Consider the following 25,721-nt stretch of genomic DNA (forward strand, 5'->3'; position numbering starts at 1 on the left):
GTATATGTATATATATATATATATATATATATATATATATATCAATTAATCTCGCAAATAACAAATAATAAATTAAACAAATTATAAATTGCTAACATTATAGTTGTTCCACCATGGCTCGGTGTCTCCCCGGCCTCTTCCTCTTCCTCTTTACTTTTTGCTGCTCCTTCATGGCACTCGTGATACTCACTCGTGAAAACACGTTTAATTACAATCTCTCTAATTAACAAGACACGAAGACTGCGCAACATTTTGTGGTTCTTCCAATGTTGATCGCAAAGCGTACTCTATTATATTACGATAACAATGAGGAAATAAAGAACAATGCGAAAATTTATCCTACTTAACTTCAACCCGTTCAATATTCGAAAATCGCACAAACAAATTTACACGTCACTTGTCGCAGTGACGCTATATTTATTGCTTTAATATAAATATATATATATATATATATATATATATATAATCTTGTTTTAGTACAATTATTATCTTGTATTATATCGTAATTGTAAAGAAATTTATGCGTTAAAATTAAAATTCATTATTCGCGATACTCTAATATTAGGTTTGGTTTGATTATAGATTATTTATCACGAAAATACATTATTTATAACAAAAGATAATTAATCGCGCGAGTTATTAATATGTAATTCGTAAAAAGAATGATTGCGATCTTGATATCTCCTACTTATAATGATCGTATTCGAAAGATAATGGAATGATATATGGAGAATTTCTCTCTCTCTTTCTTCACCCCGCTACCTTGTCGCTCCAGACTCGCCATCCGAATGTCAAGGCTACGGCCTACCAACCCTAAACAACGCGTTACACGTCGCCAAGGCCGCAGTAGCGCTATTGTTTACATTTTACATAGCCGTGACTTTGCTATCATTCGCACGATGATATTCGTGCGAGACGATAGCGGTGTTGGATACTCCATATATCTATTATCTCTCGCATATGATTGCAGCAAATAGAAGATACTAATTATTCTTTACGAACTACAAACTTACAAATCATTAATCCGAGCGATTAATTAACTTCTGCGATAAATAATACGGAAGAATATCGGAATAATAATGTATAATTTTAATTGTAGTATCGTATATTAATTCACTTTTACGTTATAAAATAGCAATCGTACTAAAACAAAAATATTATTTATTAATAACAGATTTATATAGCGTTGTGGAGGAATGTAAATTTGTTCGCGCAATTTTCGAACACTAAACAGACCATATAAGCTTTCTAGAATCGTAATTTCCGTCTTCGTTCCTCTGTTGTTTGTTCTCGCAATACAATAAAATGCGTGTCGCGATTAACATCGAAAGTGCCGTGCAGACCGAGAATAATGCGCGATCGTCGTATTTTGTTGATTAGTGCGCGCGCGATCGTAATTAATCGTGTTTTCGCGAGTGGGTATTGTAAGTGCCATGAAGGAACAGCAAAGAATGAACAAGAAAGGAGAAAGAGACCCGGGGAGGCATTGACGACGACGGAGCAACCGTAAGATAAACGATTTACAATTTAATTTATTATTTGTTACTTGACAGATTAATTACTCATCAATCTCCGTGATTGCTATCCACTTTTTACATGGTCTTTTAATGTAACGCATGTGAAATATTCTAGAGTCTACATTTAGAAATATATTTGCAATATTTAAACTATTTTCAGATAATTGTTATATAGATACGCATATGAAATATTTCAACGTGTGTTTATGTAATTTATAATTATTTAAGAAAATTTTTGTATCGTGTACACGGGGAAAAGAGACAAAATTACATAATTTTCGTATGAATTATTTAATATAAATATTTTAAAAGACAATGATAAATTTAATTGCACATGTAATATTTTTTTCTGAATATTATTTTTCATATTACATTTTGGACACTGCTTTATAAATTGAATATATCTGTTTATTATTAATCAACAAAATGACTATTATTACAATTGTGTACTAAAACTCCGTCATTGCGCATTATGTGTATCGAGTTAAATTATTTTTTATCTGAATTTATAAGTAATGAGCTTTTAATGAGAAGAAATCAAAAAGTAAAAGAATATTTATAAGAAATAAAAAATGTGTTTTAATTGTACTTATATAAAAGTATTATAAAATATAGATTATTTTTCTACATAATTCTATTTTTCTACATTAAATACTAAAACATAATCACCATTCTGTTCAATTTATCTCCTACCTTATTTGCGGTTAAGAGAAAGTGTGAAAGTTTTGAGACAGCATGTATACACAATGTGAGAGAGAGAGAGAGAGAACTGGCAAAAATAGTGGCAGAGAACGAGAGAGAAAAAGAGGAGAGAGACAGAAAGGCGCGCTTTGACCATAGGTATTCATGAGCGCAGCCTGCCTCATGGATTAGCATGTGAAAGAACGCTTTGCTCGTCGCTTTCCACCCCGTGCGTTCCCTCTCTCTGTAGCTCCCCTGGTTCTCTTTGCCTGGGCAGCCCTTCCGTCTCATATTTTTCGAAGGGGGCCACCGTGACCGAAACCCCCTCGATATATATATATATATTCGACTGTCGGGAAATGTTCGAGTCGTCATGTTAATCGAATACCTGCTGAATCAACGTAGGAAGAAAATGCATCGTGTAAGAAAAAGCTCGCGAACTCTTTCTAAGCTTCTAAAGTTCTCAGTTATGCATCAAGCATTGTCGAGATTTTTTCGATATCGACCGCGTCGTTTATTCTAACGGAAACCTCGGAGACCATTTCTCTAAGGAAGTCTCACAAAATATAAATACATATATTAAAGTATATTTAACAAACAAATACCTAATAATAATAATAAATATGTATGTATATTTTTTTCACTCGGAAACGCGCGAAAGAACGTTCGCGGAAGAACGTCGACGATTATGTGTTCGGCAATAGCTTTCGCGGAAATATGACTTGGTCCGTGGAAAGGCACTCGACATTGATGGCTACAAGCTCTATCGGAGTTTTAATCACATTACTCGGCTACAACGAGCGAACGTGTCACCAAGCTTTTGCTTCGATTTAATCGAATAAGAGGGGTCTTACGCCACCAGCGTACCAGCTCCGTATTCGCGTCCCGGTCCCTTTCCCTCTCGCGCTTCCATTACCGACCGGATGTATAAATGCGAGCAGTGATACGTCTACGTCTTCCGCCTTACAAGCTCTCGACGGTGTGCGAACGCATGCATGTGCGTATGTGAGAGGGTCCTTTGCGGATATTCATGAGAGGATTACCATGTGAAACGCCTAGTCGAAGCTCCTTCTCTTTTCGTCGCCTTGCACCTTTCCTCTCCCCCGCTCTCCACTCTCTGATCCTTCCCTTATACTATCGTCTTTTCTCTCGATTCTTTCTGGCCCTAAGCGACCTCGAAGAGTAACTCGTTCAGTTACCGGAATAACTCACGGTTCCTCGACTCGCGAGTCTTGCGAACGAACGAAAATGGCTGACTTTAGTGCTACGGAGGAATATGTCCATTTCACGTTTTTCAGAGAATATATGAAAAGGGATCTTTTTATTACGTTTACGTCACAGAGAAGCAATTCAAATCGCTTATATAACCCACATTTTTCAGAATTCAGGAGAAAATTATGAATGCGTAAAAAGATCGAGTTTATAGGGAGAAGTTGGGAATTTCCCCTGGGCGGAAATGGCGACGGCATGCTAATAAAGACGAAAAATATGATGAAATGAAAAAAGAACAGAAATGTGCGAAGGTGAATGTATGGTAGAATCTTTGGAAATTTCAAACGGATTTCCGAAGAGAGAAGGGTGAATGATGGAGTACTTCAGGTTGAAATGAATAACATTGAAAATTGACAGGCAAATTAATTCAAATGTGGCGAAAAGATTTAATTTATGATGGATTTGCCAGTTGGGAATAAACAACGCATTTGGTATCATGAGAATAAATTCGTTTTGCAAAATTTGCGACCTATAAATGTGGTATACCAGTTGTAATAGCATGATTTATAAATATATATATATATCAATTAGAGATATAAATCTTAATTAACGAGAACATATAAATCTCTCAGAAGCCAAACTAATCAACTCCACTTATTACATTTTTTAATTACAGTATCATAACACATATATATAGTGCTCTAGTGCTAAAATTAATAAATTTACAAGAAGTAAAAGTTAATAATTTTGATGTTTTACAGACTCGTATAATCGAGATAATGTACTCTTCCTCTCTCTCTTTCTATTTTCCTTATCCCTCCTCTCTTTCGCTTTTGATATTGTATTTTGTAATGATAAAAGTGATAACAATTATAAAGCTATTAAAAATTACATTTTCTCAATTGATATTAATTTAATTATCTATGTGTGCTTCATGATATTGATCTACTTAGCTACCTAAATTTCTATTAACAAAAAAATTTAATTTTTAAATGCAATTAAAAATAAACATGAGATAATTTTATCAATAATTAATGCATAGAAAGCTATTATATAAAATGTAGATTACGTGAGGATTCCAAAGGAAGACGGAATAAGAAAAGAAAGGGGATTTAAAGAAGTATACACCATATTTATGAAGGATTTATATAAGATTATAGACAGAGGGAGGAAGGTATATGATATTTTCCAAGACGCGCTTTTAAAAGAACACCTACGGAACTTGACTGGAAAATGAGGGGTTGTCAGGAAAGACACTGTTGATCTAAAAGAAGGAGCGATCAACGAGAAAATAAAAGCGAGCATGAGATGATCGAAGAAAGAGGAGTGAGAGATCGATTTTGTAGTGCGAGCAATAATCCGAAGGAAGAACATCCGTCGAGGGAACGAATGTAATTTCCGAATAAACCCAGCATTGCCGCCTGCGCGCGTTCGACATTGGAATAAAATCAAAGAAGTATATCCAATATCGAGAGAAAGAAGTATATCCAATTCAGGAAAGAATGATCGCGACCGATTGTATGTATCGGAGTGCATCGCGAAAATTAGTCTTCCGTCTCGTTCGGTATTATAACGTAATAAGACATACGATTATTCCGCACGTCTTTTTTTCGGATATTTTATTTATATAATCTCATAGAAAAATATGGATATAAAACTTTATATTACAATAATATAAAACCGTGTAATATAAGTACATGATAATTGATAACTGATAACAATTAGAAAACTATCTTTTTTTTATAAATCGCGTAATTTCAAATAATAATTAATTTCAAGTGCAATAATTAATTAATTAACTGATACCACACGTAATGAAATGTATATGTTATACGCAATTCCATTAAATATTTATCTAAAATCGATTTATAATAGAAAAACTATTCTGAAACAATTTGATTACATTTTTTGATAATTAAAAGATTTCGAATAATTTATACATCACAGATTTATGAAGTTTTAGTTTCGTTAAGTGGTAGTGTATCTATTATAAAAAAATACATCTTTTATCTTTTCGATCGACACTGGTAAAGAGCGTCTAAAAAGCTATTTCGAGCAGTCGGTCGAACCGAGTGCCACGTGTGACGAACGAGAGCCACGCTCCACCTTATCAGCATGCATTAGACAGTCCTACCCGACTTACTCGACTTACCCAGTGTTCGTCGGGTTCTTCCGCAGACACCCTCGAATCACGCCTCGCCCTAGCTCGTACGAAATGTCACAGCACGACGCCCTTACGGCGCTCTCCCTCGGAAAGCACGACAGATTCTTAAACGCGTCCCAATTTGTCGACAACGAGATTCGTTCGCTAACGCTGCGAAAGCTACGCCGACACTTTGCATATTTAATACAGAATACACAAGATGCTCCATGACTTTATATCATAGCTTCGAGATTCTAAAGCAATTTGAAGATGAAATTGTTACAGAACATTATTAATTTTCGTGACTAAACTAGCAGAGTGCCTTATCGTTAGCAGAAACAAAGTCAAAGACTAACCGATGTGTACTTATCGAATTTCTGAAGAGACGCAATAATAATGTCTATTAAAAAATCCATTTTTTTAAATATGTTCATTATTGGCAATTTCTAAACGGAGCTAATATTGATTAAAATCATGTATGTGTGTCTGGTCATTTTAGGCAAAACATTCGCACGGAATCACCGACACCGAAGCCGAGTTTTGCGGACATTCCAGCTCTCATTAATATGTATTAGACAACTCGGGCTGACTTACTCTTTTATTGTCCGCACGCTTTGCCGACCAATCGACCGCCTCAGGAATTTCGATTTGCCCCTTATCACTCGAGCACCCTATATCCATCTACTGTAACATTTACGTTCTCGCTTTCTCTCGCTCTCTCTCTCTCTTTCGCTCTCTATCGTCGCTTTTGCACGAGGCAGCCGACTACTTCGCGCAATTTGCGTGGAGAAAAAGTTTGATTACTTTCCCAAGCGCGTACGAAGAAAGTGGGCTAGTGTTACGAGGGGGGAAAATTCGATAAAAGGAAAAAAATGAAGAAAAAGTGCGAATTTTTAGCTTGCTCAGGCCGTCATTCTTATCAAGAACAAGACATTCCATTTTCGTATAGCAATGTTAATAAATCATACGAAAAAAATGGGAAACCAAGAAATACCACTCATTTTTTAAATTTTAAGATACAAACTCAAACGCGTTATATATTCGTTATGTATTACAAACACATACATCACTATATTGTTATTATAAAAATTAATTGATAGCGTTGCGCAAACGGTATCGGAAAAAATCTATCTGTTCAATATTAAATTAAATTTATTTATTTAATCACGCTAGTAAAAAATAATAATAGTCTCACAGGGAGCATTATCTTGAACACTCTGTACAGAGATATATGTATAATTACATTTTATCGCTCTATCCTGACGACGCTTAAAGTAAAAAGATACCGCTTCTCCGACCTTTCCCTTTAACGAATTCCTCTCTTCCGATCGCTTTCCCGTCCCTACTCTTGGTCGTCATTGTCGTGTCGCGTTTTATAAAAGAACCGCGCTTAATCGCATCCTCTCTATCTTCTTCTAACTTTATCCCTTGTTCCTCATCCCGCTAATCCCATGCGTTTATCTGGCACGTCTGAAAAACCGGATGGATTAAACTATCGAAGATTCTCCCTGCGACTATTTCGCCGTTTACTTTACATCAAATTTTTTTTCGAGATTTTCCTCTCCCCCTCTTCCTGTTCTTCCAACAAATTTCTATTTTACTTAATTACTTTTTTTTCTTACATCTTAGTTTCTACGCGTATTGTTTTCAGATTTATTTACGGAATAGTAATTTATAGAACATCTTATAAATGTTATTTTATTTTCTCTTTTCTTTCTCGTAATATCAGTTTGCCTAACTTATCTCGTCTCCCGCGAAACGTAATATTAGTAAACTTATTTGTAGTTTTATTGAAAATTTTGAAGAGACGATTCTGCGCACGCGTACGTACACGTGTACACGAGGTGGCGAATGACGACGGGAATATAAGGTGGCACGTAAGGTCAATCCTAGCGAATAGCTTGAGCAATTTTCACTTCGCTCGGGTTATGCTCGTGCTCTACTCGTACTTCTCCTTCATATGATACGTACCGGCAAGTGTAACAAAGAATGCAATCGAAAGAGAGAGAGAGAGAGAACGAAAGAAACAGTGAAAAGAGAAATAGTGAATGCCTAAAAAAGAGAACGCGCGATAAAAAAATTTACTGACTCGAGGAATCGTCCTGATTTTTCTCCCTTGCTAGATTGCCCCGGCCGCACACCTTTTCAACGATTGACAAGGCCACCTTTGCTCTCATTCTGTCCTCGTCTTCTTCCCTTTTCATTCTGAGACCCTCTTCTCGAGCGCACTCGAAAGACGATGCCCTCGTCTCTTCCTCGTTGCTCCAAAATTGGACGATACGAGAAAATTTGCCGTCCCCGCGCGTTTCCTCCCTCGTTTGCCGTTTCTATCCTCCGGTTTCGTTCTCGGAAGCAAGTCCTCGGACCGAGAAAGGCTCGCCGTCCAAAATTTTGGGGCGCGCGTGTAGAGCCGGCGATATTGTTTCACATTGTGCGACCTCGTGCGCTCCTCCTCGGGGTGTAACTTATGAAAAGCGTCGCAATCCTCTCGCGCGTAAAACGTTTATTAACTCCCTACGAAATGAACTCGAGAGGCGCTTACTGGTCTTACGACGTACGTGCGTGTATACGGGGTGTCCCGAAAGAATTCTACGATCGAGCTCTAGGGTCGCGTCCCACGCTGAGAGCAAGGATGAAAACGTGTTACATAAAACAGTAATATCGCGAAGTTAGAACAGCTAATTTAATTCCACTGCTCGGAAGTGAACTAAGGAAATGTCACGGGTTCAAAGCGCTCCACAACGTGCATACCGCGCGGTGACATTGACTGATCCAGTTTCGAGATATTAATATGTCCTTAAAAAAGCTGTCTCTCCATAGTAACATCCTCCTTTAGACTTTAACATCATAGACAAGATTCAATGTATAACTTGAAATTTTTCATAGTATTCGCAAATAAATATATTAAATATTTATTTAGTATATAATTAATTATTAAAACTGTGATCTTTAAAAAAATATATATAATTTTATACATACAATTCCAAATGCACGATAAAAAAATATCAAAAATCCGTAGGATATTCGAATATAATTTCTAATGATATAATATATATCACGTAATTAAATTCTCATTTGCGCTTTAAAATAAACACCACGTGTATTCAACAGTGACAAGCTGACTCCGAGATGATGTCTGCGACCTTACGATACCGCTTCGGGAAAGTTTCGGGGCACCGGTGACATACAATCGGGGCAAAAGTTATTGGAGCAATTTGTCTTCCACGACTCAACGTCCGCGCGAGCAAAAAAAATCGCGAGGGAGGACACAGGCAGAATCGTCGTCGTCATTCGAGCGCGAAATGTTGACGATACTAGTTCCTAATGTACATGTCCAGTTCCGAGAATTTCTACCGAAATGTCGCAAATGCGACTTTCGATATTCTTTGAATTTTAAATGGCGAGCGATTCGCGGCCTTTACACGCGGTTAGTCGGCGTTGTTTTATTGATCCCGTAATGCTGAAACCGGAAACTGATTGCATGGCAAGTCGTCTTTCCGATACTTTTTTTATTCACATTTACCTCGAACGACCTCGAGCGAGATATTTTTATCTCTCTCTCTCTCTCTCTATTTGTTTTTCCTATTTTAATTTCTCTTTCTTCTATTTTATTTTTATTTGAACTTATTTGACATTCGAAATTTCAATTCAAACGATTAATTCGATATTATAATATTGGAAAATATAGTGTGCTTACAAATTTTCAAAAACTGAACATTTAAATATCTGTTTTTTACCACAAAATGATACTCTTTCTTTTAAAAAAGTCTTATATATAGTATTATTCTATCTCAATCTCTTTAATTACAATTGTGTAATCTTTCTCTTTGACTATATTTGCAGAAATTAAGTTAAAATATAATATTAAGATTTTACAAAATGAGATACCGGGATCGAAATTAACAGGAAAATTAATGTCATTTACATGCAAATTATCTGAGGTAATGGTGTGTTTGTTGACGTGTGCATCGTGAGTGAGTTCATGCATAGTTTATAAAGTACCTCAACTATCACTTTGTACGTAATTTAAGTAGACAAACAGCAACACCTACAACTTTATTGTACGTAAACTAGTACTTTAAATACTACATATCTAGATTGCTGTTGTATATATATGCAAAAGCATCTTACATTGACATTTCCCCTCACATTCGTCCAGCTTATTGCTTGACGTATCACTTCTAACGAAAAAAGACAAGAGTTTACGATAACGTAACGTAAACGTAATCGAATCCGTAAATAAACATAAGTCAAGAGTCCGGGGCAGCCTTTCGTTGACTTAGCATGTTATTGCGCCGAGCCGTTCATTTTCGTTCGTCACAAAGGAAGGCGCGTTAGAGGAACAGCAAACGCGAACAGAGACGGTACAACTAGTAGTACGTTCGACCTATTTTGTATCGGAAAAGAACCTGTCGCGAAACGCGCGCGTACAGTTTCAGTTGATCGCGATGAATAATCGACGTGTTTTCTATTCGACGTGCGTCACGATTCCACGAGGGAGAGGCGAATTTTTTCAACGATGACAGGACAAGCGAGACGTGCGGGACAGTACGATTGGTCGGCTTCGAGAGACGGTGGAGAATGTCGTAACGATGCCAGTCTGCGAGAATCTCTGACTACAATCGGCCTCCGATAGGGCGGAAGGGGGTGAAGGGGGATAGGCGGTAGGAAAAGGAACTGTATTACCAAGTGGACGTCGTCGACGACCCATCGTGTCCCAGGCGTCCCCGGGGAGACACCCGGGAGTCCGCTCGGGATACAGGACGGTAATGGTGTCGCGGCTGTGCGAACGCGCCAAGAGCCTGGCATCGTGCCCAGACATACAAGGGGTCCTTCCTTCCTTCGTGACGAGCTTGTTAAATTTATCGAAAGCGCCAAATTATAGGAAGAAAGCGAACCTTCTCTCCTTTCCAGCCTCTCTAGAGCCGTTATCGTTTCTCTCTTCTTGCCCCCTTAGTACCCTTTCCTCCGCGCAGAGTCATTCTATAAGCTTCTAACTGCGGTTTTATAAAATGATAACTCTGCAAATACGTCGTTTTTAGATCAAATAAGCCAAACGTATAAGAAAATCATTCTAAAATATTAAGCGAGATAAACGTCTTTTCTTAATTGCTGCTGCATACAGCTTGCTCACATTTTTCAAAGTTTTCATATTAGTAATTGAAAGAATATTTTCACATGGAGAAAAAAATATTAGCTAAATTTTAGATATCCTTATATTACACCTGAAATTTAATTAGCATGTCTAAATTTCATCTGTGGTAACTAATATTTTTAAGTATAACATTTAACAAAGAATTTTCCTGTTAAACTAAAGTTTAAAAATATTATTTATCATAGCTAAAATTTTTAGGCTTGATAATTAAATTTCAGATGTAAAATATAGAGACACCTAAAATTTAGATATTATTTTTTTCCCGTGCAACTGTGCTTTTATCTTTAATATATAATATATTAATCATAATAATTTAGATAGATCATTTTAAAGGCGAGTAAAAATGAACACGATTTCATCTATCCTACGAATTCTCTAACGCAACTACTTCGAATATGACAAAACCAAACTCGCGAGACTCATATCAAAGCGATATTCTCAGCTTCTTCGCGAATTATGATTATAGCCGTGCCAGCTGACGGCGGAAGTGTATGAAGTAGCCTCTTCGTCCGAGAACCATGAATGATCTGAAACTTCGGAGAAACTGTACTCTCGTGGACGGCTTTCGAACGGGACGCTCGTCGAATCCGAATCGCAACGATTATTGCGGTACCAGCTGACGACGACGAGATTCCAGAACTACTCGCAAACTTAACTCTCCCCCTCATCGTTCCCATGAGAGATATAATAGCGCGATTTTAGGTTAAATCGTGCGCAAATCATTCTGCGCAAATCCTTGGCAATAATAACAAATACTCCTGTGTCGAAAGTCGAAAGGGATTGCAAAGCAAGGAGGAGAAAATTTCCCGAGTTTCATGTTTCAGCGTAGTTTACTTGAAATAAAGTGTCGCTGCGTCCCGCCATAATTCTCTAAAAATTTCCCACGCTTTCTTAAGAAAGAGGACAATACTATTGTTGTTTTGCAAGAGCATTGCAATTGTTCCAAGAATTAACAATGTAATTCACTTAATGTATAATAACTAGAGGTAACTATAATAATATTAAATAATTACGAGATAGGTACTTTGGGTAAAATTGAATGCAAACTATATATTATATTTAAATTATTTAAATTACTATTTTCCTAAATGCTGCTTCTTAATTAACATTAACATATTCACGAATTATAAAACTAACAGAAATAGTGAAAATTTGATTAATATTCGAAAAATTAAATAAATCATTAAGCAAAGCTCTTTTCAGCAATGCTTGGTGTAAATAAAAAACATTTCCCTAGCAAAGTTGCCATTATTATAGTTTATAGTCGCTAACAATTTTCAATCACAAGAAAGAAACGTGATGAAAATACAAGTTTCCATCAAAAACTTTTTTTCTAAATGCTGCTTCTTAATCATTAATATGATAATAAACATATTTACAAATTATGAAATAAAGTGAAATGTGAAAATTTTAAAAATATTATTCGAAATTAAATAAATGATTCGTAGTTCTTTTAAGCGATGCCTCGTGTAAATAAAAAATATATTTTTTCACCAAAGTTGCTATCATTATAATTCATAATCGCTAACAATTTTCAATCACAAAAAAAACATGATAAAAATTCAAGTTTCCATCAAAAACTTTTTTTCTAAATGCTGCTTCTTAATCATTAACATATTTACAAAATTATAAAATAAAGCAAAATGTGAAAATATTACAAAAATTATTCGAAATTACATAAATCATTATGCGTAGCTCTTTTAAGCCTCGTGTAAATGAAAAACATATTTTTCCACCAAAGTTGCCATCATTATAGTTCATAGCCGCTAATAATTTTCTCCGTCACAAGAAAAAAAAAACCATGAAGGAAATACGAGTTTCCACCGAAAATGCCGCGTCTCGTTTCTGCTTCCCCCTCTCTATTTCCCTCCTTCTCCGCATATAACGACGCATAAAAACGACGCGCTGCATATTCAAATTCCTAATTGCCCTTCGGCGAATAAATTTCGGTGGCGTCGCGAGGCCGCAGGCGACGCGCATAAGCCACTGCACCCGTGTGCGTCCTCGTCTCGTTTCTAGTGATTTATAATTATAATTACAAGTAGCGTGCTCGGCTCGTCCATCAATTTCGGCGGGCGGCGAGCGGCCGCGTATTTTTAATGCGGATGGCCTCGTTCCAGGTAGCTGCACGCGCTCGCGCGCTCACGGACTCGTATATCACCGACGGTTTTGTGCAAGCTGTTACGCGGGACAGGACTGTGCGCGAAATAAATTTTTTTCTCCCTCCTTCCCTACGGAATCGCAGCGTTTCCTACTCGTGTAATCCCTGTAGAGCGTTCGGTCAGAATTGCGCGGCACTTTTAACGGGCATTTTTACATAGCCTCTAATCGAATATTCCACCTCCGTATAAATTACTGATGAAAATATAGAATTTCAACGTGATGACAAGTTGGGAAGATTAAGAATATGTATGACAAGAAGCACATATTTGACGGGCACTTTTACGTGGCCTCTCATCAATATATATTATTCCATATATATCACAGGCGAAAATATAATTTCGCCGTAACGACAACAAGTTAAAAAGATCAAGAATATGACATGTATGACAAGAAGCTAAGAAGGTTGAAAACGTACTCACTCCAATCTGGCCGGATTATTCGAAGCATTGAAGTCGTTGTATCACGAGACCAAAAATCCATTCCGCCACTGGCAAATATATCGAGTGTTTATCCTGCGCTTAGCTTGCTTCGGCGGTTGAATCACATCGCATATATACACGCGCACACGTATATGTCACTTGTATATACGCGATATACACACGACAAGTTTAATAATAACGAAAAATAGCGCGAAAAGACTGTCATATAATACTCACATTTCGGCACTTGGCGAAAGTAAACGCTCCTAACCTTACTTGACTCGCGCGTACGACAAGGAACGGCGATCGCGGAATTTTGTCGGCGCATTCACGAGTCAATTTAATCGCGACGCACTATTTTACGCACAATCGTTTCCACGGCATTATCGCGCGCGAATACTACGGACACTCTCACGTCGTTTAAAGTAGTAAAATCACCGAAATACGCGGCACTGCGAAGAGTCTCTGTTCCCGCGCGAAAAGCCGTGCCGAGACTCGTGTAGCCCCCGGGGGAAACGGGCGACTCGCGCCTGATTTTGCGCGCGGAAAATGTCTGTTTTCATGCACAAAAAAGGTAGTTTCATGCGCGGAAAGCATCTGATTTAACGAAAAACGCGAAGAAATTGTCGTAGCTCACATTTCGGCACTCCGCGAGAGTAAACGCTACTAACCTTACTTGACTCGCGCGTACGACAAGGAACGGCGATCGCGGGAATTTTGTCGGCGCATTCACGAGTCAATTTAATCGCGACGCACTATTTTACGCACAATCGTTTCCACGGCGTTATCGCGCGCGAATACTACGGACACTCTCACGTCGTTTAAGATAGCGAAATCACCGAAAAACGCGGCACTGCGAAGAGTCTCTGTCCCCGTACGTGAAGCCATGGCGAGCGAGAGTCGTGTGTGTAGACCCCCGGGGGGGGGGGGGGAGGCGGGCGACTCGCGCGCGCGGAGCGTCACCTAGTTTCACGCACGGCAAGCGTCCGATTTAGGAACAACTTCACTAAGTCTAGTTAGATGAACTAATGGTTAAAATTATCAGGGTGACCAACCCTGAAAAAAAAATTCATGTCCATGAATGTCATGAATACTTTCATGTATATGTTGGCCACCTTGCTATAATGTTAACTGTCGATTCATATAATCAGACTTGGCGAAATTGTTCCTTAATGAAAAATAACGCGATAAGACCGTCGTATAATGCTCACATTTCGGCACTCTATTAAAATAAACGCTCGCATCACAATTTAATTGCGCGTACTCGAGCACGAAAGCGGCGATCGCGCCGGAAGTTTGTCGATGCATTGACCAACAGATTTAATCACGGCGCACTATTTTATGCAAGAAATATTACAATAGTCTACAGTATTATCGCGCGCGAATACTTACGGGTACTTTCACGGCGTTTAGAGTAACGAAATCGTCGAAAAATGCGGCACTGCGAAGAGCGTGTGTTCCCGTGTGCGTGGCCGTGCCGTGAGTCGTGTAGCCCCCGTGGGGGGGTGGGCGACACGCGCGCGGTGGCGTCTGGTTTCGCGCGCGGGAAGCGTCTGGTTTCGCGGGCGAGTAACGTCTTCCGCGCGAGAAACCGTATTAATCGACATTACGTGAATTATACAAGTTCCGGCAGACACCCTTCGTTGCTTGTATTATAAAGACGCAAAATTGTCAAGTATCTATAATACTCGCGCATGATACTATTATAAAAACAAATGTGCGTAAAATATTTGCGTATATGTACATATAAATATAATGTTGTATGCGTGAAATAATGAGTGCGCAGAAACAGATGGAATGCCGCATATTTCGATATTTTTGTTTCTCTAAACAATGTGAAAATGCTCCGTAATATTCGCGCCCGAAATGCGAGCATTATATACGACAATCTTTTCGCGCTATTTTTCGTTAAATCGGACGCTTCCCGCGCGCGATAGACGCTAGCAAACGACGCGACGCGGCGCTTCGCGCGCGCGAGTCGCCCGCCTCCCCCCCCCCGGGGGGTCTACACACACGACTCTCGCCATGGCGCTACACGCACGGGGACAGAGGGGCTCTTCGCAGTGCCGCGTCTTTCGGTGATTTTACTACTTTAAACGACATAAAAGTGTCCGTAGTATTCGCGCGCGATAACGCCGTGGAAACGATTGTGCGTAAAATAGTGCGTCGCGATTAAATTGACTCGTGAATGCGCCGACAAAATTCCGCGATCGCCGTTCCTTGTCGTACGTGTGAGTCAAGTAAGGTTAGTAGCGTTTACTTTCGCGGAGTGCCGAAATGTGAGCTACGACTATTTCTCCGCGTTTTTCGTTAAATCAGATGCTTTCCGCGCACGAAACTACCTTTTTTGTGCATGAAAACAGACATTTTCCGCGCGCAAAATCAGGCGCGAATCGCCCGTTTCCCCCGGGGGCTACACGAGTCTCGGCACGGCTTTCCGCGCGGGAACAGAGACTCTTTGCAGTGCCGCGTCTTTCGGTGATTTTACTACTTAAAACGACGTAAAAGTGTCCGTAGTATTCGCGCGCGATAACGCCGTGGAAACGATTGTGCGTAAAATAGTGCGTCGCGATTAAATTTGCTCGTAGATACGTCCAATTTCCGCAATTGCCACTTCCGTATTTCTTGTCGTACGCGCAGTAACATAAAAGGTTATGTTTACCGCGGATTGCCAGAACGTGAACGTTATATAAGTCTTTCGCGCTATTTTTCGTTATCATTAAATATCTTCGTACATTTCGTGCGTATATCGAGTGTCGCGTGATGTAATTCAACTACTCGAAGAAGACGCACTTGATGTGACGACTGAGAATGACAGATTGCATTTTTACGGTTCCAAGATTCAACGAAAAAGTTTACAATAATCCAGCCAAAGTATGTATTCAATCTTTTGTTATATAATAACGTCAAATTATATTTTAACCGCTAATATATTATTATCTAATATAGGCATATGACCGAAACTGACCATTAAAAATGCAGCGCAATTCTAAGCAAACGCTCTACAGGAATCTACGGGATGATGCTCGAGGAAAACGCACTTGATGTACCTGAGGACGACAAAATGCATTTTTACGGTCCCAAGATTCAATGAGAAAGTTTGCAGTAATCCAACCAAAGTATGTATTCAATCTTTTTGTTATATAAAAACGTAAAATTATATTTTAACTTGTAATATATACGGAGGCATATGACCGAAACTGATCATTAAAAATGCAACGCAATTCTGAGCAAACGCTCTACAAGGATTTACAGGATGTAATGCGTATTTTTATATTGTTACTTTTTATATTGTTACTCGTGTAATTAAAAAGCGCACTGCAGAATTTTACGCACGAGAGTCACGCAACTCTTTCGTCGAGATTTAACAGTAGCCACTATCAGCTCGTAAAGCGAATAAAATCTTTTAACTCTATTGCCTTTTTCAAAATTAATTATAAACATTCTATTTCTCTAATTTAGCTGCAATTATAATATAGAAAAAAAAACTAGCAAATCGATGAACACAACAATATATAAAGCTGTGTCAGATTAATTAAATCTCAATAATCTCTCCATCCAGAGTTCCTCTCTATTATCTCAAATTCTTGGCATTTTTCGAACCTTCTTACAAAATTCACTATAATAAATAAACGCAATTTAGCTTGTTAGTTAGTCCTCATTCGATAATAACTATTGAACGAACGGAATCCTTGTCATTATTTGAAAGAAGAAACGGAGATTAACGCTTTAGCTGACAATGAGAGAGCCTTCCAGCCGCCATTGTCTGCTCGTTAAGAAGGCGACACATGGCGCAAATTAATTATGAGCGATTGCTTCGGGATTAAACGATCTCCTGACCGGGACCGGGGAATTCGCCGCGGAGATTTGCCGCATACCGACCGGAAATGCTGATGTAACGAGACGAATGGCGCTTAATACCAATCCCAGTAGCTCGATCCTAATGAAATTCACGGCATCGTAAACGCGTCGATGCTGTAGAGAGAGAATTGCCTAATAAGCGCTATTCGTGACAAATTGCCGGCTCGTGATGTAATGGTATTTTGAGACGGCGCAACTCGACCATGATAGACGCAGAAAGAGAAAGACGAGGAGAGAGAAGCTTCATGGATAGGTCGTAACCTGGTGCGAATAACGGATTGTTGTGTTACATTTATCACAGCGTCAACATATATCAGTGACTGGAATGACAATAATTGATTTCGCTGGCACTCCCTCGTTCTCTTGCCTTCTCTATTCTTCTCTCCCTATTGTTTCCCCTCTTCCTCTCTTCCAATTTACTATAGCTTAGTCTGATTGGCTCATTCATTTACTTATCTAAGCTTTTTGTTAATACTCAATAAATAATATTGTACATACACATGTTAATCATTTGTGTGTGTGAAATAATTTAAGATATTATCTCTCATTAATAGATAAAATAATAGACATGTCTCTATGTATTGCGACAGATTTCAAATCAAGATTTCAAGCGAGAATTGCTTATTGAATAATATAACAATAAACAATTCTCACTTGAAATCTCGATTTGAAAATATCTCGCAAGACATAGAGAATTAACAGAATAAATATATATCTTAATATAAATGTACGATGTAACGTGTACAAATATTTATTGAATATTAACAATAAGCAATTCTCGCTTGAAATCTTGATTTTAAAATTTTTCGAAAGACATAGAATCAATAGAATAAATATATTCAAATTTTTATCTATATTATTAAAAGAAAATATCTTAAATTATTAGAATACTAAACGGATTTCTTTTTTTTTTTTCATATATTGACTTATGTAATTATTATTTTAGAAATAATTTAAGATAAATTTATATTAAGGTATATTTATTCTATAATTCCATATCATGGGAGAGATTTCAAATCAAGATTCCAAGCGAGAATTGCTTATTGTTAATATTCAATAAATAACATGTACAACGTAATGTTATTTATTGAATATTAACAATAAGCAATTTCTCACTTGAAATCTCGATTTGAAAATCTCTCGCAAGACATGGAGAATCAACAGAATAAATATATTTTAATATAAATGTATTTTAAATACATAAATATATCTTAAATTATTTTTAAAATAAATATTGCATAAGTCGATGTATGAAAAAAAATCCATCTAGTATTCTTTCGCTTATATAACTAGCAGTAATCCACTTTAAAAGGTATATCCTGATATTTGCAAACTACTCTTTAATTCAAAGTCGTGGGTGATTCTGCAGAACGGTACGGAGATTTTTGCACACCTCACGTTTTATTTCAAGTCTCTCGCGTTGTTACTCATATCGTAAAGTTAATAAATTACATCTCTCTTTCTTTCTCCGCATCTTCTCTCGTTTCGGCTCGTTCGTATATACTATTCCTGTCTTTTTCTCTTCGTCTTTCGCGCCTATACGACGGTTCTATTCGACTTTTTCTCCTCTTCCCCTCTCGGCTGCCATCACGCCCAACGCAGACTCCAACCCCTTATCTCGTTTACTCATCCCGCGGCATCTTCGCGCAAGCAACCACTCGCGCCTCAGTCGGCCCGGTAATTTCATGCTCGAACTGACGGGGTCGATGGAAGGTACCAGTCAGAGAGATCCTCACCCGGGGCGACGGCCCGTCATCTTTCATCATCTTCACTTCCGAGCAACACCTGCCGCCTCGCAGCCGCTAGCGCCGATTTCGCCGAGAAATTGTTGGCGTCGCGAGAAGTTCGGAGAAAGACAAGCCGGTGCACGGTGGTGAACACATAGACGCCATAGTAATCCGATCTAACTCTTATCAATCTGAAACTCTCTCTCTCCCTCTTCTTTCTCTTTCTCCATCTCTCTCTCTCTCGACGAAACGCGCAGGTATACTGCTCACTCGCGAAGATTCTGCCGGATCAGGATTGCCCAATCGCCGAGATACCGCCGCTATTGACCCGGGAATACCCGAGAGAAACTCCTAGACACACCTCGTTAAACGGATAACAGAATTGTCTATTTTTTGTCGACATTAATGCGCCTTGGGAGATATAACTCGAGACCTGCAAACTGTTCTTAAACTCGAAGTCACGTGAGCGATTCCGTGGAACGGTTCGGAGATCAAAGAGCAAGGAAGTAGCTAGAGAGGAACGATTCTCCCGTGGGAGAACCTGCCGCGTAAGCAGCGCATATATTCGCGGGATATTCTTGATACATGAATACAAAACGATGTTATACGCTTAATCAGATTTGCCAATTACGATGCAGAAATGCGACCTTCTAGAAGTCTTTTATATTTCAGAACAATTTTCTAATATAGAAAAAATTGGCACGAAAAAATCATAATTACTTGTGATATAGTTAATTAAGAATGTATAAAAAAAGGAATCTTTGCGAATTTTTATTATCGTTTTCTTATAGTTTCAAAAACTGTTATTTAAAACATCAACAGCATTTTTTTCCTTTGTTGTATATAAAAACTATAATAACTCAAGTTTTCAATGTTTAGAATTATATCGTCAAGAAATATGTTTTTAATATTTAAACGCCGATATTAATAATTTAAGTTACATAATCCTTGTGCAATAAAATGCCAAGACAGATATTTCGATATAATAATAATTAACTTTAATTCTTATTAATTTACAAGTGTGCTATTAAAAGATAAACCAGAAAAATACTTTAACAATAATTAAATATTTATAAAAGCACCTTATCATCATTAAATAATAAATATAAATTTGAAATTTAACCAAAATAAATTAATAAATCATATCACAGTAAAAATAATAGATTTTAACAGACATACGACACATCAAGGGATTGAAATTTTTTATACATTATAACTATCTGTCCGCAACACAGTTTATTTATTGCAATAACTTTTCAGGAATCTTGAAAATTTCAAAATAGATACTCTAATAAAAACCTCGATAAAATATATTTTATTTGAAAGTGTGATGTACTGCATTATATAAATATATGTCAGTTTGATATCCGCGTTATCGTTTGCCCGCAAAGTTGTCGGAAACCATTTAGATCGGTCGAAGCATCCGGAAGTCAAATAACTCGGTCAGCTCTATAAGAAAGTTTCTCAAAGTTACGACGCGAGATGCGTTTTTAATCCGGATTCGATCGACGGTCAAGCGAAGGACGTTCGTAATAAAAGATGACCGATAACTCACGAATCTCATGATGACTATAAGATCGGCAGCAGACGGCGATCAGAAATAGGCGCTTTATCGACGTTTCGTGGGAGCTAATCTTGTGCCATTCCGCGATATTGGCGGGAAGTCCCAGACGTACGGGCGCGATTTATATTGACGCGATCGATAAGGATACGCGGAACGTTTCTCCCGAATAAGGGGAATCGTCATTACAGAATGGCCGCCATGAGAGTTCTATTTTACGCGCGTAATACATCAAGGCATAGTACATGAACAGTAGCTCGATCTCGTTCTTTCCCGGCTCTCATTCCGCCACTTCCGGACCAATACCTTAAAAACGCCACCTATTCCTACCGCGTAACCATGGCTTTTGAGAGGAACTCGCCCGGTTCTTCCGGAACCTCGCCACCACACACTCGCTATCAGATTCGAAACCTAACGCGAGATAATCCTTCTCTTACATCTGGCTCGGAGATCTTCCCCCTCGCCTTTTCTCGTCCTTTCTGACCTCATCGCCGAGTGTGAATCGAGACATTCTGCGCTATCATCCCCAGCTTACGATGTGAGAGAAGGAAAAGGCTCAGTCCTTTTTCTCCCCCTCTTCCGTCTGTACGAAAATGTATCACGCAATTTTTTTGCTCGCCATTCTATGAACGCTCAATGTACGCTTGCTTTTGAATCTCTCTTCCTTTCATCTTTCTCAAATTTTCGCAAAAACGTCTAGAGACATATTATTACGCACGCGGCTTGAACTAATGCTTTGTCACGGTATGTCGTATCACGTCACGTCATATCGCGAAAAGCAACATAGCATTATCAATCTCATTATACAATAATAAGCTAACAAGATTTTATTAACATCACATTAGACAAGCTCCTGTATAAATTAAAATAACTGAAAAAATAATGAAAAACTGAACTTTAATCTTTTCACTTATCAAAAAATAAAAAAATTATAATAAAAATATTATTTTTATTACACAAATTTTATTAGACTAATTCAATCAAGTCAAAGATCTACATAAAAAAGAAAAAGATGGAATTTGTAAGTTAAGAATATTTCTTTTTATGAAAAAAAATTATTTTTTGTAAACATCTTAAACGGTCAAATGTGATATATAATATCAAACTAATTTTCAAATATATCAAACATTGATTACAGAGAGTAGTCAATAAAGATAAACGACAATAAAAATAAATGATACTTTTAAGACATTTTTTATAAATTATATATGAATCTAGATTTTACTTTATACATTGTCTTTTAATTTTATTGTACTAAAACATTTTTGTAAGAAACATGATGTCACGTGCGAATCCAAAGATGTGTTACTCCCTCTCTCAGAAATTGTGTAATTAAGCATCGTTCGCCCAACTTCATAATTATATATGATGTAACGAAATAGCGTTCCTCTCAATAGAAGCAGGGCCCGTTAAAAAATGTAAAAAAAAGACTCAGACGAGAGGCGGTATGTGACGGCGGAATGGATTCAATTAATTCTCGCAAAGTGTCGCGATGTCGTATTAAAATGAAATTCCGCTTTATATCGTATCAACGCGCGCATTTCTCCTGCCTCGTTGAGATTATCGCGTCGTCCGGTTAAAGCTTTAAAGCCTTCGCAGCGTCGACCGAGCCAGGAGCGAATAAATTTATCATGACCCAGTGATCGATGTAGAAATAAATCATCTTTCGTGGCCATGCTTTAGTATCAACATTTCGTACTCTTTCCGAATGAACTGAGTTTCGCGTTCTTTTAAATCAATTCTTTCAATTTTAGAGGCAATACAGTTTATTTCGAAGTTAATAGACGAGAATTCGCGTACATTTCTTGTATACTATCGATGATTGAATTATATATTTTCCAATTATTACTTTCAGTTCTATTTTCATGTAATCGCGCGATCGCTTCTTTCGAAAATTTGACACTTATCGTACTTGATTTCTCTTTGCAGTTGCGTTACTTACACGTAAAGTATGCCGCATAAGGTCGATGATTGAGCTACTCACCTGCAACAGAAAAAGTTGAAAGAATTACAATAAGTTATCAAATAATCATGCAATAATCACTTATACAGAATGTATATAGAATCGTTACTAAAGCTAAAGAAATTAACTGAGTTTTCCAAAAAATTCAATTACGTAAATACGTCTCTATCGATTCATTGTGAACGAAACGTGCTCAATAAATTGATCGTAAAGAAAGTACAATACGATACCGAGAATAACGTAAGAAATCGCACTTTGTCGTTCATGAATACACACTTACGCATAACAATAGCGAAAGCTCGGGCTTCCCTTCGCGCTTTAAGATACTTGCAGTTGCTCTCGTCGAGGGAACGACGAGAGAATGTTGCGAACGATAAATCATTCGAAAGTTCCGTATCCACCCTTGTGAGGCGGCATCGTTTGCCGACGCGAAATAACGAGTGCCTTTCATTGGCCGCAAGCGTTGCGAAAAAGGTAACGACAATTTTTCACCGTTAGTAACACCTGTGCGCTAAATGAATACGAATTGATTCGAAGCCGTCTTCCGATTCGGCCAGCTTTATTTTCATCTATTACGAACGATTCCATTCCTCTCTATGCCGTCGCTGTCCTTAATGCTCAAGTGGTCGCATCGGTTTTCGCGAATTTAATATCTGTGATGTTTATTTGGAAAGTTCTTTTATATAAATGGAAGCGCCTAGATATAAAAACTGAGAAATAGTTATTAAAGTTACTTTTAACGTAAAAAATGTTATATTTTTTTCATAATAATTTAAAATAAGAAAATAAACCTTTGAACGGGAATTAATAGTTTAATAATATATATTATATATTAACATATATAAATAAATTTATATAGGAAAAAATATATATTATATAAAAAAAATATATATACATATATTTATAATAAAGAATACGTAATATAAGTTGAATATTTCTTCATTGAATTCTAGAATTTTATATAAAGACATATAAGACAACACTATTTTTTAAATTATACACTATTCTTAGAATATATATCTAATTTTGCAAATCTTTGCATCTAGAAGTATCTTATCATCTCTCTGAAATTTCTCTTTTAAAATTTCCGTTCTGAAAATTTGATTATGACACTTATATAAAACTTCAAAACTTATCAACAAACGCGAGATATTCTTTTTTATTAGCAATTTCAAACGAACAATTTTATCGAATCAAGCTTTTTCTTCGGAATAGTCAACTTTCGTTAAAAATAGTCACAAAATCTGCTTGTTCTCAATATTTGCAAAGAAGCTCTTATTAATTTTGAACAATATATTCTTTGGTACCTGCTTATTTTCGATCTGCATAACATTAAATTATTCGCGTTGAGTTTGAATATCGCGTGAATAACATAATGTATTAGAAAATTGCTTGAGAATTGCGAAACGTCCTTTTCTGGTACTTCCCGAAAGATACTCGTCGCGTAAACTTTTATCGCCGAAGTAAAACACAACGCGCGAAGAACTGTATCACGATTTTCTTTTCTCGGGCAATTTTCAAATTACTCGAAAGAGTATAACTTCCATCTCGTAATTCGCTGCGGAATATGTTCATGTTCGCGCCGAGACGGGAACGTAGGGCATCTGACTCATCCTTTCGGGGATAAAATTTCGAGGATACTTTTTAGGATAGCGATCGTCCCCGCGCGTTTTATATGGAACGGACTTTTTTTATCAGAAACATCAGCTAACGAAAGGTATCGAGTCAGCGAGTTTGCCGTCCATTTCCCGATCCCGTTGAGCCGCGACGCACCGTCCTGCGAGAGATCGCAGACGAAAGAAGGGTTGCAGGTTCCGAACACGGCGGACAATTGTCTCCCTTTATCCGGAGGTCGTCCCTTTATGTCCGTCGTAAACGTTAGACGAGTCGAGCGTGCTACTTCCTACCCTCGTTCTAATAGAAAGAAAGCTCCAAAGAGAAGGTTCCGAGAGAAAGATCCAAGATCCCCGATCATTACAACGCACCGTGACTTTTATAATTTGAAAAAGTCATTGAGCCACGGCTCTATGCCGCGTATTCTATGCCATCGAGTTTACTTTTACGATGATAAAATCGAGCTCGCGAGATCAACTATGGTACTATAAAAGCGCTGTTCGCATACATTGCCGGAAAACATAAAACGTGTAGCCGTTCGCAACATTGGTTTCTTTGTAATGCACGCTGTGTTTGGAAACCATTAAAATTGTTCGCCTTGCTTTAGAATAGTGTTTGGTAAAGCCAACATGGTTCATTCTTTAAAGTATATCTTTCTTTTTATAGAAAACGTTAAGCTATTCTATATATTATTTTTTTTCTATAATATTCTCTCTATACAACACATATTTAAAATATATATGAAAGACGCTTTGTGCACTATTTTTATCGTAAAAAATAGTAATTAGAAATTTATATGAAAAACAAATTAGAATTTTTTATAATCCTGCACAACTAAAATATAAATTTTATAGACATAAATGAAAAATATATTTTTAATAATTATCTTTACCCTAGTGGATGAAATCGATCGAATTCGTAATGCACCATTCCAGAACGGTCCCCGTTTGTTTCTCGGTATATTTTTTATATATTCTTTTATCATACAATATATAGATATATATAAAATCAAAATCATAAGACAAAGCAAAAATGGTATGTCCGTGTAATTATGAAATTTCATTCATATATAATAAAAATTTTTAACTTCTGCACTAATATGTTGTTGGCACTTTAAGATTTCTATTACTTATATGAAAAAGAATTTCAAAGAAACAGAGATATCATCAGATTTATCCGCAGCTATCTCGTTTCCTTTTTCACTTATTATTACATTCGAGAAAGAGAGAGTCACACATAAGAAATCCCATATATACGTCCGTGAGCAAGCGGCCCATAAATCATCGTGACACGCGCATAAACGTTTCTTACCGTCCACGCTCGAGAAACGTAATAATTTGGAAACTAATGGCCAGTGGATTGCTCGGACCATCGGGCGGATGTATACGCGTAGGATCCCTACGGTGGATTTTCATCCCCAATGCGCAAAGGCTATACCGAGAAAGGAACGGGGATCCATCAATCTGGGATGGCGCACTGCGAATTCGGTTGTCATTCACGGGTAAAGATGACTGATGGGGATCAGTCAGAGACGCGCTAATGACACGGACTTGCCGCTCGCTGACTGCAAAACATCCGCGATAATGGATATCGCGTTACCAGCATTCGGACATTCAACTGATTATGAAAGTGGAATTTTTTTGGCAAAGCCATAAAACTCTTACTGAGATTCTCCAAGATTGTGTTATACGCAACAAATATTTTA

General features: G+C 37.5%; 1 protein-coding gene and 1 pseudogene across 1 annotated transcript in view; one reads left to right on the forward strand and one right to left on the reverse strand.

The window, feature by feature from the left end:
- Rbp6 (RNA-binding protein 6) overlaps window positions 1-25,721 on the reverse strand; it is a 655,858-nt gene that overhangs the window by 320,439 nt on the left and 309,698 nt on the right. The gene's annotated exons all lie outside the window — the stretch shown is intronic.
- Window positions 17,095-19,532, forward strand: LOC145942904 (uncharacterized; annotated as a pseudogene).

This window comes from Prenolepis imparis, unplaced genomic scaffold, assembly GCF_030444845.1.
Source record: "Prenolepis imparis isolate NDT839.2.m4 unplaced genomic scaffold, iyPreImpa1.0 SCAF_11, whole genome shotgun sequence".
Classification (NCBI taxonomy): domain Eukaryota; kingdom Metazoa; phylum Arthropoda; class Insecta; order Hymenoptera; family Formicidae; genus Prenolepis; species Prenolepis imparis.